Below are 17,587 nucleotides of genomic sequence, written 5' to 3'. Positions count from 1 at the left end.
CTTTCCATGTAGACAAGCTACTATCCTTCTTCAGTAGGTAAAATCCTATTGGAATAAAACCATGCCTACCTGGGGAACTCCTCTTGAGCTCCATGACAACTGAAGAACCCATTCTACTGGTCAAATATTATGGCAAGTCTGTGCCATTTGGCCAGCTGGATAGCATTTTCACCGTGTTTATCATCCTCAGTCTTCAAGGCTAGTCAAAGGAACTGAACTCAATTGGAAAAATTTATGGAAACCTTCCAAATCCCTTGACCAGAAGTATTGCCATTGGCCCTTCTAAATCTCAGATCCATCCCCTTAGAACTCTTAAACCCTCATCTTTTGAGAAAATTACTGGGGTCTCGCACAGCTAGCTTCTCCCTCTCCTGACCTGCACATTATAAAGGAGATATACATTACTCTTACAAAGCTCTAATTACAGCCCTTGAAAATAATCATACTCAAGTAGAGCAACATTTTCACAGCACACTTCTGGGAGACAAAGACATCAAAGACCACACTCTGTAACCTAGGAATTTTGCTAATTGGAAAGGATATCTCCAAAAAGATTCTTTTCAACCCTGCTGGAAAGGCCCTTATCAAGTGTTACCAACCAATCCTTGTGTCATCACACTGTAAGGAGTTGACTCCTGGATCAATGTGTCTCATCTAAAGAAAACCCCAAACCCTGACTGGACCAGGACACCAACTGGTGACCTCAAATTAAAGATTTTTAGGAACTGAAGCAGACAGCTTTCCCAAGATGACAGGATCAGGCCTGTATATTCTCTCCTTTCTGCTTTTTCTCACCTTGTTTCTCCTTCTCTGTCCTGGAGAGAGAATGCCCTTGCTTACATTTCCCAATCCATTGCAAAAGGAAGAAGCCTTTCTGATTGTTGGACCTGTCATCAGAAACCTCGATCCAGCTGTGACAGATGTGACCCTATAGCCTTCCCAATAGCAAATTTTCCCTTCATCTCCAATGTGACCCCTAATTATACTTGCACCCCCCCCCCAGATATTTCTCACTGAGTCAAACCTCAACAACCAGGTTTTCCTGTACCTTGCTTTGACTTCTCCCCATCATAAATCCCAATGCAACAAATTGTACCTATTCACAGGGATAAATTCCTCCAGAGAAGTAAAAACCCGATTACGTAATATCTGGGAACATACACATGGCCAGAAAAAGTTCCACCTGATGATCTATGGTCCTTTGATCTCTAGCTGGTTTGGGCTCCTGGTTTAGCACTATAATACAAGCTGGGGTCATTATTCTGCTCCTCATCTTATTTTGTGTAAACATTTTTAAAATCTTTGTGCCTGTTGCCTGTTGAATCTTTATAAAAACAACATACCCAATAGGGTGTGCTGACTCAATGCTTCAAGATGATCTCCAACACTTACAACCTTGATAAGATATAGACTAGGTGGGAAATGCCTGGAAGCTCTCCCTCCCCACCCTTGCCTGTTATCCAGATGTGGCCTCAGTGTTTTCCAGTCTGTGTACTTTCCCTCCGGCATGGGACATGACACCCAGAAAAGGTCCTTCCCGGCACCAAGGGACAAAAACGATTCTAATAAGGAATAAATGATCCAATTCGCTATCAGCAATGTTTTTGAAGAAAGAACTCTATCAAAAGGGGGAAATGTGAAAATGTGTTAAGGAAACCTAACACAAAATTGGAGCCAGGAGGCCATGAAGGGGGCAGTTCTCATGCTTATGGCACCTGTCACAGTTTGCAAAATCCAGCAAGAGAAAGGAAGAATTCCCCTCCCCTGGTGATAGGAAGCTGCCTTACCTGCAGCCAATGAATGGCCACCACCACTTCCAATGCTTGCAACCAATGAGAATCTGCCACCACTTCAAATTCCTCTTTCTCCAATGAACTTTTGTCCAAAACAACCCCTCCGAATTCTTCCTTTTCTCTATAAACAGACACTTTCCTCCTTTGTTCTCTGGACTTGCCTATGGTTTGCCATAGTTTGCTTGTCCTGAATTGCAATTCCTCTGCTATTCCCAAATAAACTAGATTTTGCTGGCTGAATCACTTCCCTTTCTCTTTGAAAAGATTCACAGCACGTAGCCCAATCAGCTCAACTGGAGATGAGAAATGAGATTCTACCCAATTTCACCTAATTATAGGAGATTTTAATAATGCTTAAAATGTCCCTGCTAAGAGGAAGGCTGTTGATATTACTGGTGATTTTTCCCACAGCACCTTCATCCTTAAAAACGTAATAGGACATTGTGGTATACAGTCTCAATCTTTATTTCCTCTCATTAAAAATCCACCCACCACAATACAGTTTTTGAATGTACACATAGTTCTCGGCATTTCATTTGTTATTATATAACAGTTTTCTATGATGTTTAAAAGAAGTAGGGAGCTATAGATTATGTTAGGTATTGGCATAAATCTAAGCCTTAAAATATGTTTTGGTAATGGGTTACTATTGTGGGAAGTACATAGTTAGGTCAAGTAAGATTTAAAGTGCCTATTTTTGTTTGGAGGAAAAACAAATCCTTCTCAAATAAGACATAATGATGGATAGGATTAAGAAAACTCTATTAGCACATGCAGTAACTATCTGAAGAGAATCTTTAGTCTTAGGCTAGACATCCCCTGAGAATGGAAAGCGGCTGGCTTACTTTCCTTGGCTTGTGAAGAACCCCACTTGGAACTCTCTGTGAGGTAAGAGAAGAGCACTATCATGCATGCTGTGTATTTCCATTGGAAGCAAAAAACAATTGCAGACTTGGGCTTCTACCCTCCTGGAGACTATGCTAGACTACACCCAGATAGCAAGACATAAATACACGGCTATGATGAGGTGACATCTGGTCTCTGCAGCAGAAATGCACAATCACTGATGGAAAGTTCAATTGTGAGTATTCCAGGAACAGGATTAAAGTCTGTTTTCAGTTAAGAACCTCAGTAAAAGTGTGCTCCATCTGTGTTTACTACATGCAGCTGCACCTCTCAGAGTGCTTAATGAACTTTCTCTTCTTTGTGAACACTGACTTACACTCAAAGCTAACAGCCTTAAGTAACTATCATGAGCAAAGTACTTGTAGAAGACAGCATAGGCCAATATATGTGTGTTCTTCCTCCATTTACTGAAAGGGACTACATACTTCATACTCGCATGCCAAGCTATCTCATCAAATTCCAGAAAATAAATCTAAACTGTGAAACGAGAAACTGCTAGAAGAAAAAAATATATAAGTAACTTTTTCCAACTATTCTGGTCATATCTCATTATGTTCATGTATTAAAATTTAGGCCATAGTCTAAATATACTTGAATTTCACATTTAATGAGATCAGTTCAATTTGGCATTTAACAATCACTGTAAAATGTTTCATTTTGATTTAATTCAGTTATAAGCAATATATTTTTCAAACTGACCTCATTACTGGTGGAATACATTTACACAAATATATAACTTACTAGCAGTATCGGTCAACTCTGAACATGAAAAGTTCTTCACATGCTATTACTTTGCTGTCGTTCATTTTCTGTTCACTCCCACAAAATTACTCATATTGGCACCAACTTTTCCTATCTAATAGAGAAGTAGTGTTATTTAAAAATAAGTAAGTTCCAGGTAGATGTTATAATAGTGTTAAGTATATTTTATGAATTCTACTTATAATTAGAATCACTGCAACATTTTCTCTACTAAAAGTTGTTACAATAAATGTCAAAGTCAAATGCAGTTTTTCTTTAGAATTTTAAAGAAAATTAATCAGATGAGAATTACAACTCCTATGAAAATCCACATTCTATAAAATGGAGACTCCAGCTGCAAAAAATCCTCAAATCAAAATCCTAAAATCTGTATTTTTTTTCAAGTGATTAAATAACTAAGGCTAGCTTATTATATAATGTGGATATATATTTTAGTGAAATAGCATACCATTCATATATATTTCATAATCATCCATATTTTTATTAAATATTGCCTCCATTGATACTGATTTAACCAAATTAATGTCTGCAGACTGTACATAACCTTTCCCCCTAGATGATCTAATATCATTATTAAAATTTAAAAATAAGAATTTTGATAGAATTAACCCCAACGTAATATCTAAATAGTGTTCCATTTTAATAACTAATAATATTAAAATAAGTTCCCTTTCTAAGTTCAAGTTCTAATCAAAGAATGCTAGCTCCAAACTAGAAGCTGAAAAAGTTGACAGTGAGTATACAAATATACTTGTATGCTTGTACTTAGAAATAATAGAAGTGTGTGCTTATGATTTATATTCTTTGATGAAAACTCCATTTTTAAAAATTTGCCTTTAAGCATTATATTTTGGTACATTCTCCTTCAGTGGTTTTGTGGATCATTTTTCAGAGGATATGAAAGAGTTGACCTCTACTTATCAAAGTTCTACTTCACAAACTTTCCATACAATGTAGCTTTCATTGTCATAAATTTTGGCTGTGGGAAAAAAAATCATGGCTCACCTTTCCATGTCCTCTGCTAACAAAACAGAAGGAATTCTCCAATCTCAAAAAATATATTTGCTTTGATTTAAGCCATTAGTCTCATTAGCCTTAGGGAGTCCAGGGGTAAATTGGCTACTCCTAACACACTTAGGGATTCTGGCAGCTCTCAGCTTCTCACCAGGGTTGTTGTTTTGTTTATACCCAGGACTATATGTTCCAGTCCACTTAATCTTTTGGCTTGTGACTTTGTACTCCAACTCACACCTACAAGTTCTTGTTTCCTCCTTATGGTTCCCTCGTGCTGAAGTCTTTATATTATAGGAAGGCCTGGGTTCACCTTCTGGTTTCAACACCTCAGTATATTTTCCAACCTAGCACATAACCCTGAAAACACTATCTGGTTTCTTTCTAAATGAGCAACTCTGATATGGCACATATTTTAAAAATATCTTAAAACTTTAACATCTCTTGGCAAGCCATGTACCTATCAGATTTCTGATGGTTCCTGTTCTCTTAGAAGATCCCTTGGTTTCTTCCGCTTAGACCTTATCCCATTAGTGGTACTCATTACTCATGCATAATCAGAAACTGATAGCTGTGTGACATTTCTTCCTACTCTGGTCATCATAACACTCTATCAGTGTTTTCATCTACTCATATATTTGACATCTATGAACACTGAGCTAAGATTTATTCCTCTTGGAGAATCACCAATCCTTTCAACTCAACTCTGTACGAATGATCTCAAAATTATCTTTATTCCCAAAATCCCAATGATTACTAGATCTTAATATCTGAACATGCTATAAGAGCTTTGAACTCTGAATATCTAAAACAAAACTCAACACTTCATACCCCACATTGGCTTGCCTTCCTGTTATTCCAATTTCTGTCAATAGTGCAATGATACTTGTGTCCTATTTGTTAATCTTCTAGTGAAGCATGGGGTCCCCCTCAATGCAAGACAGGGCCAGATCTGGGCCTTGCACTAGAACCTTCCATCTTCCCATTGGGCATAGGTCACAAAATAGGCTCACCCACCTTAGAATCCAAGGCCATGGCAGGCTCCAGTGTTTGAGCACGTGAATGGCAACAGGAATCCAACAAGTGAACACAGCAGAACAAATGGGAATCCAGAGAAACATTGATGTGAATTCCAATCAGGAAGACTAAATTTTGAAAGGTATGCCCATGGTTATTAAGGTCTTGGGTACTGAGTTCAGGTCTAATGATACAGCTTCAGCCTCTAGGTTTGAGGTCTAGACTCAGCTCTTGCACACACCACCAAAGATTTAAATAGGGACCAGCAGAGCCTAATCCTAATATCTGACACATCCTCGGGAGATGGAGTATTTTGGTGGAGGGACTCAGGTGTAGGAGGCTCATTATGAGAATTCAGGGAATGCACAAGGGTGACCTACACATTTGTGAACTATGTTGAGGCCGGGATCAGCGTAAGTTTCATACAATGGTTTGAGATACCAAAAGGAGCCCAGTATCTGCACAGAGACATTTCATTTCCCAAATATTTGAATAGAGAGAAATTCCTAAAATAAAAGCTCCCCTATCTAAGGAATGGCAGAGAGGTCAAGGCTGCCTAGTGGTTCTTACTTTACACAAAGCTTGTGGAACCATAGCAATTAAGGCATAAGATACCTTGAAAAGGAGGTTAAGCTTACACTTGGAAGTCATGGAACAAGGTTCAAAGTCAAAACATGCATTATAGGGCAGTGACCCTCCACCCATAGCTGCGTGATAGAATCACCTGAAAAGTCTTTGAAAAATACCAATCCTGGAGTCTTCATTCTAGACCGATTGTACCGAAACTCTGGAGTGGAGCCCACACTTTGGTATTTTTCTCAAGGCTAGTAGTTGTCATATTTAGCAAATGAAACCATAGGATGCCAAGTTAAATTTAAATTTCAGATAGAAAACAAATACCTTTGGGGCACCTGGTGGCTCAGTTGGTTAGGCATCTGACTTCAGCTCAGGTCATGATCTCAGGGTCCTGGGATCGAGCCCCGCATCGGGCTCTCTGCTCAGCAGGGAGTCTGCTTCTCCCTCTCCCTCTCCCTCTGTGCTCTCTCTCTCTGTCTCTCTCTCTCAAATAAATAAATAAAATCTTTAAAAAAATGCCAAAACAAAAATTTTTTTTAAAAAATACCTTTTTTAGCATAACTATGGTCCATACAATATTCTTAGACTAAAAAAATCACTCATTGTTTACCTGAAATTCTATTTTAACTGGTGTCTTGTATATTTTCTCTGGCAACCTATGTGACTCTAATGTGCAGTCAAGGGTTGGGAACAATCACCCTAGGGTTAGCTTGCTAGGGTCCTATCCCTCGAATTTGCAAAGTTCATCTTAGTGGAATGTGAATTCTGTTGCCACATTCAAGACTCCTCTTTCAGATTTGGTGAACTAGGGTTTCATTCACCAAACTTTATCAGTGTGTTGTGAGGACATGCTAAGATTTGACAGAGGTGAAATAAAATCTTCCATACTTGAACATATATTCCATTAAAATAAGAAATAATTTTTTTAAATATTTACCTAAATAATAAATGATCATGTTGACATTTCTGTCATTATTTAATAAAAGTCCATTTGGAGCAAGACTTATAGGAAAACAACTCTTTAAATATAGTTATCAAAAGTACCTTCTTAAAAATAAACTTTTAAATATTGGTTTAAAGCTTCCTTCATCTGTAGGTTTTCTGGCAATGAAAGCCAATTCCAGTGTTGAATGATGCCTCCCTCCTGCAGGCTACTTTCAGCTTCAGTGGTGGTAGAAGCTCCCAAGCCATGTGGTTCCTTAGGAGATTCAAAGCACACTTTTTAATATTTTTTAAAGTTAGTGTTTAAAATGTTGAACACGTTGAGATCAAGGGACAAAGGGCTGAGTATTTTATAGTACTGCAGTATGACAGCTGATATTTTGCAGGATCACAAATAATTTGTTACTAATAATGTCCAAGGTATGGAAATCTGTAAGCCTTTTATTTTTCCAAATCAGAGTGATAAGTTGACTTTCATAATACTGTATCTTGCACTAACTCATCTCCAGGTGTGTTTTTTTAAAGATTTTATTTATTTATTTGACAGACACACACAGAGAGAGCACACAAGCAGGGGGGAGGGGCAGAGGCAGAGGGAGAATCAGGCTCCCTGCTGAGTAGGGAGCCTAGTGCAGGACTTGATCCCAGGACCCTGAGATCATGACCTGAGCTGAAGGCAGACACTTAACCAACTGAGGCACCCAAGCGCTCCTCCAGGTATGTTTTCTTGAATGGGACGCATAGGCTGGACCTGTGGCCAGTCCGCTGCACTATGCACAGCCCTGCACACAACCACGTACACAAGTCTAGGATAGCAACCATCATCCTCCATGCATGCCGCAGCAGGGCACATGCTGAAAACCACAGCTCTAGGTTCCTATTGATCCATTCAGGAACACATATTGAGTCTTGTGTTTTAATTACCCACAACTTCAGCCTTCTGTTATCCAGTTTACATGCCCTGAATGTCCCACAAGACATGGTAGGAAACTCAATTGCAGACATCAATCTTTAATCACAGCACTCCCACATCAGCTAGTTTAGTAACCCAGGAGAAAAAGGGATGAGTTTAGCATGACATTTTCTTGATGAATGCAAGCTACAAATTTTTGTTAGTGTTTTAATATGTTAGCAAACCCCTACCTTCATTCCCAGATGGGTGCTATATACTAAATATTCTTAACTACCAGTTACTTCCAAATTTTTCATTAAATTCTCTTGCAAATGGCTCAGTATAGATGAGATAAAATGAGGGGAAGAGTCTCTTTTTATTTTCACACTGTGTTTTAGTATGACACAGAAGAAAATTTTCTGGTTGTTTTCCGTGAGCTCTTCCATGGGGTGTCAGCCCCGTGGAATGAACATGATCATGTATGAATAAGCTTTAACAGGGCGGCATTATCTGAGGCACGAGGAGGTGATAAGGATGCTTTGGAATGGCATCTGAGACAAGCATTCAGCATGTAATATTATCCACTAATTAAACAGTTTTTCAGTAATGTAAAGTTGGGTATCTTTGGTTATACAAAAAAATAAGACACATTTTAAGGTATATAATTTTAAAGTAGGCTCTGAGGATTTCACTCCAGAGAGCAAGATACGAGTGATACTTGTTTCTCACAGTCACTAATGTTCTTCCGTCCAATCATAGTATCCTTGACAAAAGGTGCTTCTGTACCAATATAAACAATAAAAATAAAAGTTATACATTACGCAGGGGAATACATATCAGAACACATATCAGAGTCTGCCATTTGAAGTAAGTTTTTCTCATCTTTTGTTTTAAAGCAGAAGAGGGACTGCTGTTAAGTGGTTTATTTAAAGAAACCATCACCATGTTCCCACTAATACTCACCGTAATCTAAAACCCTCAAGCGCTGATACTACTCTCCCAGTAACAACAGCTTCATCATGTTCTGGGGCTCATATTCATTAGGGGCCACCTGAGCTGATGGATGACCTCTGTGGAGAGAAGCCATAAGTCTCAGCTGGTTCCGTTTTGTCTATCAATGGTGTTCACCTGCTGTGTTCATAAGTACCCATGTGCTCTCTGGGACACATAGTTCTCATAAGTCTCAAGTTAGCAAATTCCAGAGGATGGACCATTTATGCAGAGGCTTGCATATTTGCAAATAGCCTGATGAGCTCTGCCCAGGCCCTTGTGTCTACTTCAGGACATTTAAAATCCGGTAGGAAACCACCAATTACTCAAAGAATATCATCAGTGATACAAAATCTCAAGCGATCTCTGACTTGAGCTAAGCAGAGTAGCAACAACAAAAACCTAGAATAATCATTAGTCTATAATATTCATATTTCGAGAAGTTGATTTTAATGATCATGAAAGTCATAAGTAGTGGTTTCTAAACTTAATTAAAGCAGGATTAACCAAACCGAATTTCTAAGGGTTTCAAGGAGTATTGAGGTGAAGAAGGCCCCGGTGACGTATGCCGTCTTCACAGAGTCAGACTCCTATATGCCTTTCTCACCAAGACTTTATGGCAAAAGGGCCAGATACAAGCTGTTCTGCCCTGCTCAGCAGGGTACCGTGCTTCGAGTCATAAAAAGTCCTGCAGAAAGCAGGCTATTCAAATCCATGAAATGTTAGCTCCCTGATGGGATCATCTCCATCAAAACTGATTATTGGTCTAGAGCCAGTGTGCTAGGTTCTAGTCCCATTTCTGCTTACCAGCTGTGTGCCCCTGAGGAAGGCATTTAATATCTCAAAGGCTATGTTTTTCTCTGCCAAATGGGCTTACTTCCTACCAGATCCAAAGATTATTGGGAGGCTAAGATACAGGGACAAATGTGGAAGTGTTTTTAGAAAAAGAAAAGCAACCAAAACACTAGTTCAATTTAATCTTCCTCAAACAAGCATTTTCAAGTGTCTGCACAAACAGTGTTTACTCTGAATCCTCTCTCTACTGCCAAGAAGTTTCTGTGTGTCTCTACATCTAGACTGTCACCACTGCTAAAATAGAAGGAGTGTCCATGCGTGACCCTGACGCTTGGAAGAACACTCTCCCTTTTATATAAGAGTTCGCACAAAGCTGCCACTGGTATTATACGAGAGAGGGGGAGTTCCCCACCCCAAGAGTCCGGACACGCTTTAACTGTCAGGAATCCCCTGGGGAGGTCACTAAGGACCAGCACGGCCAGGTGGTGCAGTTTCCCAGCCAGTACCATTTAAAGGTCGTATTCCATATTTAGGCCCAGGGATAGGCTGGCCAATGTTCCCTCAGCTACTATTCAGTAGAGAACGTTGCGTTTTTTATTCCTCTTCAAACACAAATAAGTTGTGGCCACTTCCACCTGAACCCAGAATGAAGAATGATTTTTTTGAGTGTAAAGTAACAAAAACCAAAACCACCATGAGATACCACCCATCAGGATGGCTACTATCAAAAACAAAAACAAAAACAAACAAAAAACAGTGTGGGTGAGGATGTGGAGAAATTGGAACACTTGGGCACTGTTGGTGGGAATGTAAAAAGGTGCAGCTACTGTGGAAAACAATGTAGCAGTTTCATAGATAGATAGATACATAGATAGACATAGAATTACCATATAACCCAGCAGTTCCAATCCTGGGTTTATACCAAAATAATTAAAAACAAAGACTCAAAGAGATAATTGTATATTCGTGTTCACGGCATTATTCATAAGAGCCAAAAGGTGGAAGCAACTCAAGGATCTATTGACAGATGAATGGATAAACAAAGTGTAGTATATACATACAACGTTAAAAAGGAAGGAAGTTCTGACACAGACTACAATACGGATGGACCTTGAAAACATGCTCAGTGAAATAAGCCCATCACAAAAGGGCAAATAGTTTATGATTCCACATATACAAGGTACCTAGGAGAGTCAAATTCATAGAGAAAACAGAAGGATGTTTACCAGGGCCTGGAGGAGGGGAGAATGGGGAGTTAGTCTTCAATGGATACAAAGCTTCAGTTTTGCAAGATGAAAAAGTTCTGGAGATGGATGGAGGGGATGGTTGCATGGAGGTGTAAATGTCCTGAGAAACCACAGAGCTGTGCACTTAAAGATGGTTAAGATGGTATATTTTATGTTATGTTTTACCATAATTTTTTTAAGTCATAGACACTAATATATGTAATGCTGTTTGGGAACTTTCTAGAGAGAAAATAGGCTAACCAGACAATTGTGGACAGAGAAAAGTGCCATGTTAAGGTTTCCTGGCTACATTAAAGGCCGGAGCACAGGAGATTTTATCTGCTGAGGAGGAAAGAAGTATATCCCTAAAGGGCATCTGAGTCCAAGCTTTCTGCTGACTTTCAAGAATGAGCTGGTCCTGCTTCAAGTGTCCAGTCCATAGGTGAGGATCAAAATCACAAACAAATACGTTGTTCTTCTCTGGTTCACCTTTGCAGAAATTCTTGTTCTCTTTCCATTTCTGAAAGAGGTACGTATTTGCACCACATGGAAAATGAAGGTGTTTTCCCTGCCAGAGAAGGAGATGAAATGTTTGCACAGTAGAAGAACTCAGAGCATGTGTGAATCTAAAGTTCTTTGGAAAAATCCAAGATTTATGGAAACTTTTCTGTGCTAGGCAGGAGCCCATGGTTTGTTACGCACGCCCACCGCCCAGGCTCCCAAGACTGCTGCCACCATGAATTTTTGAGCCTTCATACCGCACTCAAAGCTCTCTGTTCCCCAGTTCCTTTTCTCGAAAAAACCACAATAAATACTTCTCTGTAAATGCAGAAGAATACCAAAATGAAAGATTCTGAGTATGCACTGTTGATAAGTACATTGGTTAAGCTCAATAATTATCTCTTTCCTTATTTCTTTTCCTCTTCCCCAAAGGATTTGAGGTTACTACCATGTGGTTAGAACATTTTAAAAATTGGATTTGGTGCTATGATCAACAATTTTAAATGACAACAATTTTTATGGACCCTAAGTTGATGGAGTTTTCAAGGTACCATAATCAAAATATCATGAATCATCCCTTTGGCTTTTATTTTTGGTTTTTTTTTTTTTTAAGTTGAAAATAGACTTGTACATACTAGCAAGGAGCAGAATGTAAGTGTGATCCTATTGGGATAAATCCTTTAAAGCATTTGCATATATGTTGATATGCACATAAAAACTTCTAAAAGAAATCACAAGAAATGATTAACAGTGTTTACTGTGGAGAGAGAAACTTGAATTGGGACCTCAGAGTAATTTCTGTCCCTTTTGAAGTTTTCTGTACAGTTTGAATTTGCTACCCCAGGATAGTATGTGTATATATACATTCATTCATTCAAGATAAAATGTTGGGTACGCTTGGAGGAATAAGACAGAACCCCTGACAGAGAGTTTCTTATAATCTAGTAAGAGAAACTGATGAGTACATTATTAAATAATTATGTGTATGCTGTAATTGTTTAAGAAACGTGGGTTCAAATTCTGAGTTGGCCATTTTCTAGCTGTGTGATTTTGGGCAAACTATTTACTCTTTCTGTGCCTCAATTTTCATCTGTGATAGGATAATCGTAGCTCCTACCTCATCACGTTTTTATGAGCATTGAATGAGCATATGTAAAGCACTTAGGACAGTGCCAGGCACATGGGAAGCTCTCACTAAACTCCTAATGTTATTATGGGAAAGATGCGAGATAGGTAACACAGCCGCACAGGGCAAAGAGGGATTTCTTCCGCCTGGGTCTTGGGTTATCAAAGGCTTTGAAGTGAAGATGCTGCTTGAGCCAGGACCTCAAAGATAAATCATTTTTTGCCAGTGAATAGAAAGGAAAGGACATTTCAGGGAAAGAGAACAGTGTGAGAAAGGGCAGGGAGATGTGGTTGCTTGGACAGCAGCCCAAAAGAGGCAGTTTGAACTCCTGAACTTTCCTTCCAGGAGCGTCTCAAGGAAATGAAAAAGAAAGAGCAACTTTGTTCATTTTTAAAGTCCAGTACGTAATTTGTGTAAAGTCTGACCCTTCATATGGCATTTCAGACTCACTTGTTAAATTGCTTTTTTATAGTCTTCTTGGTAGAAGTTCACACCTGATCAAACATCTGTAAATGAACTAGTATAAAAAATGAAAATCCTGAAATATAAAGCAGATACCTACACAGACCTCCAGAGCACAGACATGCAGGATGGAGCAGGCCTCACACCTCTGCAATCCAATTGACACCTGCTTCTGGGGTCGAGTCATTTGCAACACACAGTTTCGTATTGGGAAATGGCCTCGTGATGGGCCTGCCTCAGCACCACTAAATGGGATTCAAGGCAGAGTCTAGCACATCATCACATTCCCCTGGTTGTCCCCAAATCTGAGTTTAGACTAGGACCTTGCACTCCTCAACTCAAAGTCACGTTGAGTGGGCACCTATATGTTTGAGACTGCACTAAGTCTAGATCAATCCTCACAAGGACCCTATGGGAAAACATTCTGATTTCCTTCTTGTAGGGGAAGAATTGAGCTTCTGAGAAGTTAAACAATTTGCCCAAGCTCCCGGCCAATAGTTAGGATTTGTATCCATGTCTTCTTATTCTGCGTTCAGTGCTCTTTTCACCATCTGCTGCCTCCTCTGAGAAATGCCTTAAACACAGCATGTCAAGATGTCAGCCTCCCAGTATCAGAAAGTGTTAGAGATGGAAGAAATCCTGGATGTCTACCTGTGGTCTCCAACACATACACGGAGAACCCCCTCGTTGCCCACGACTCCAGACGCAGCCTCGGCATTGTCTGGAGCCTGACTGTGTCATAGATTGCCTATCCGACAGCCTTCTCCCATCTTCCCTTCTAACAGACGTTATTACATAACGTGCTACATCCTTCAACCTCCTTTGCAAATGGGGTAGTCATGGAGATATAAACATAAAAGAATAAAAAGCTTTCAAGAAAAATGTTTTTGCCTTTCCATTGCCCCTCCTTCTTCAAGCTTTAAGAAAAGCAGGTTTTGTGGCAGGAGCTCCAGCAACCACCTTGGGAGCACGCAGAAAAGGCCAGAGAATTTCAGAGACCTTGGCTATAAACCAACACCTCTGGGCTTCTTTATTGTGAGGGTCTAAATCTTTATGTGTTTAATCCCCCATAGCTAGAGCTCTCTGTCTAGAAGTTACATAAAATTCCTAAGTGATATAATGGCTAAATAATAGCACAAACTGAATGTGGGACTATTGTTCAAATGTTTGTTTATACTGGTGTGGTGAGTAAAATTCAGACTTACTTTAAAGAACTGCTGAATATAAATAGCTTTCAGTCATGTGTTTTCCCAACAGGAAATAACAGAAGTATCACTGCTATTATAAGGGAGTCTGTGAACTTTTTTCTTTTACATTAATAAGGTTGGAAGTCACTAATCTCATTAGATCCTTAAGTGACTTTTTAAGTCCAGTTCTCTAAATTCATGATGGGGTGCTCTTTCCACCATTCCACTGGCATCACTTTGGACTTGCTATTACAGACAGATCATACTAGTAAGCAGTGAGCAAAAATGGGAAGCTAATTTTGAGCAAAATTCTTGGGGCTTCTTAGGGAAAGCCAGCACTCTTCACAAAGAAGACTCTTCAAAGGGCAGAAAGTGCAGCTAAATCTTGGGTTATATCCTTGAGTCACATCCATCCACATGGGAGAAAACACTCCAGTTAATTTAATGCATAAAGATTAGCACATTGAATGTCTGTCAGTGAGGAATGATGGACAGAAGGAAGAAAGGAAGGAAGGAAAAAGGAAGGAAGGAAGGAAGGAAGGAAGGGAGGGAGGAAGGGAGGAGGGAAGGAAGGAAGGAAAGAAAGAAGGAATGAAGGAAGGAAAGGAAGAAGGGAGGAGGGAAGGAAGGAAGGAAAGAAAGAAGGAAAGAAGGAAGGAAGGAAGGAAGGAGGGAAAAAATGGAGGGTGGGAAGAAAAGACCAATGGGTAGTATTTAAAAGAAGCAGAACAAACAACATTCCTGTGAACTGGAAGGCTGAGGTGCAATTTCCCCATCTTTTATGATAGTCCCTTAGAGTGTGAAAAGAGGGCCACCGTTTCACAGGTAAAATTGTGAATTTGAAAGCAATTAAATATAGTGATTTTTCCCACCCAGCTACAGAATTGAATGTGCCCAATAATTTAGTATTAATTGACTGTGAAAATGCATGGCATTTTATAGCCCTGAATTTCTTGCCTGTGTTTAGTGATTTATTAATTATAAATGACATGTTATATTTCACAGTTTGTCTTTCTGTTATTTTCATTAGAGTAAGTTCTTAACAATTCCAAGTTCAGGTACCTGAGAAGTCTATTTAAAAAGTATGAAATTTGTTTAAAAAGAAGTGCAAATTTAATCCAGTTCTTTTAATTCTGTAATACAAATTAATAGCTAATAAAGTATGGTTCAAGTACATGCCGTATCAGATTCACATTGACAAGCAGCATTTGCAATCAGAAGAACTAGTTTGTCTTTCTACGTGTAAGTTCTAATAATATCCTTGAATATTTTCTCTCTTACCTAGGTTGCTAATCTACAATCTTGTTTACACTAATTTTTTTAATCAAATCCTCCCTCTGCCAAGTAGAACAAAGGTAATTTTTTCTTAAGCAAATCCTCTCCTGCCAAGTTGAACAAAGGTAAACTTTAACCAAGTCCATTATCACTAATTATAGGTTTAGCAAAATTTGACTACATGAGGTTTTACTGTGTGACTGTGATGTCAGTGCTCTCATATTTAATGAAAATTGGGGTGGGTTTTTTTTTTTTATAAATTAAGTGAAGTAAAATCACAGCTGATATATTTGTAAATGTATCAGTAGGGCCTTTCCGGTTCAAAACTTACCTCCTCGATGTGCTCTTCCCTAACTCCACACTCTGCTCCTTCTTTAAACCCCATTAAAATAACAGTAAAGGGATTTGTGAAATGACAAAAACACATACAAAAAAAAAATGAAAGGAGATGACAGTAATAGACTTTTGGAAGTGGGAGGCAGATGGATAAGTGGTAATCAATTGGGCACCTGCAGGAGAGCTGAATCCTAAGACAACAGAGGAAAACATTGAGAAGTAACTTAAATTGTCCCACAAAACCCCATAACATCACCTGGAAACCTTCAAATATACTGATCTCTAAGCCCTATTCCCAAAAATTGCAGTGTAATTGGTCTGGCTTGTGGCCTAAAGTTTGGACTTTTTTTTTTCAGATTTCCTAGGCGATTCTAACATGCAGACAAATTTTGGGATCCCTGCCCTAACATGAAAAACAGAGATTTAAAACTAACAAAACAAAGCAGTTAGAGGAAACAGAGATTATGTGGAGAAAAGAAAACTTTTTAAAAAACTCATCACTATCCTCAGAGAAATAAGAGAATGTATTAAATCTATGTAACAAGAACAGGATTCATAAAAAAAGAAACACTCAGAGAATTAAAAAGAGTTCTTGGAAATTAAATACTATGATAGTAGACAAGGAAATTTAAAGAAAACTTCCACAATAAAGAGTGTTGTTGAAAGCAGAGCAACCAGATATATAAAATAAAAATGAAGTGAAAAGATAAGAAATTTAGAAGACTAGGAGATCCAACATTCAAATAATAGGAACTCCAGAACAAGGAAATATGAGATTGTCCAAGAAAGTTTCCCAGCTTAAAAGATGTAAGAGCCCAGAAAACATCCCACACAATGGATGAAACACCTGTACAAGGCCTATCATTATGAAATTTCCAAATTTCGGGGGCAAATAGAGGGTCTCTCACAGCTGCTAGAGAGAAAAATAATATCCCACATACAAAGGATCTGAATTCTGAACTTATTTGGACTTTTCCATAGTAATATGAAAACTAGAAGACAAGTTACAATGCCTTCTAAATCCTGAAAAGAAATTATTTCCAGTCTAGAATTATACACCAGATAAACCATTATCCAAGTGCATATGTAAAATAGTCATTTTCAGACATGAAAGATCTCAAAATATTACATCCCTCCATCACTTCTCAGGAAACTACCAGAAGATGTGGCCTATCTAAACAAAGGAGTAAAACAAGAAAGAAAAACAAAGGATATCTACCAGAGGATACTCAATATAGGAGACAGGAGACAGGGTCTTTCTACACTGATGGGGAGTAGAAATCCTAGGATATCAACCGTGCTTCAGACCTAGAGGGCAACCAGCGTAGAATGAATTAAAGTTCAGACTGATCAGAAGTCTCCGGGAGAAATTCCTTCAAGAATATAAACTCAATAGGATACTTAATATATCTGAAATTTTGTAGAAAAGATTTAGACAGTTAATAGTTTGGTTTTGAATTAATGACAAAATTTTTTTAAATAAACAAATTTTTAAAATCAAGGCAACCAGTAACTCCAGTGAAAAGAAAAGGCTGAGTAAGAAATGAAAATACACAATGAAGGGGAACCCTCTTACACTGTTGGTGGGAATGCAAGTTGGTACAGCCACTTTGGAAAACAGTGTGGAGGTGCCTCAAAAATTTAAAAATAGAGCTACCCTATGACCCAGCAATTGCACTACTGGGTTTTTACCCCAAAGACACAGATGTAGTGAAAAGAAGGGCCATATGCACCCCAATGTTCATAGCAGCAATGTCTGCAATAGCCAAACTGTGGAAAGAGCCGAGATG

General features: G+C 38.7%; 1 protein-coding gene and 1 long non-coding RNA gene across 3 annotated transcripts in view; both read right to left on the bottom strand.

Annotated features, from left to right (window-relative positions):
* The window catches only part of MYLK4 (myosin light chain kinase family member 4), an 82,419-nt gene that overhangs the window by 38,060 nt on the left and 26,772 nt on the right, over window positions 1-17,587 (bottom strand). The window lies entirely within an intron of this gene.
* The window catches only part of LOC145722974 (uncharacterized), a 27,905-nt gene continuing 20,946 nt past the window's right edge, over window positions 10,629-17,587 (bottom strand). Inside the window, exon 2 of the long non-coding RNA XR_014147582.1 lies at window positions 10,629-11,478. This is a non-coding gene — a long non-coding RNA (uncharacterized LOC145722974). The remainder of the gene's footprint in view (window positions 11,479-17,587) is intronic.

This window comes from Leptonychotes weddellii, chromosome 8 (genome assembly GCF_054177405.1).
Source record: "Leptonychotes weddellii isolate Sample4059 chromosome 8, ASM5417740v2, whole genome shotgun sequence".
NCBI classification, from domain to species: domain Eukaryota; kingdom Metazoa; phylum Chordata; class Mammalia; order Carnivora; family Phocidae; genus Leptonychotes; species Leptonychotes weddellii.
Note: the sequence above shows the minus strand (reverse complement) of the source record. Positions and strands in the feature narration are given on the sequence as shown.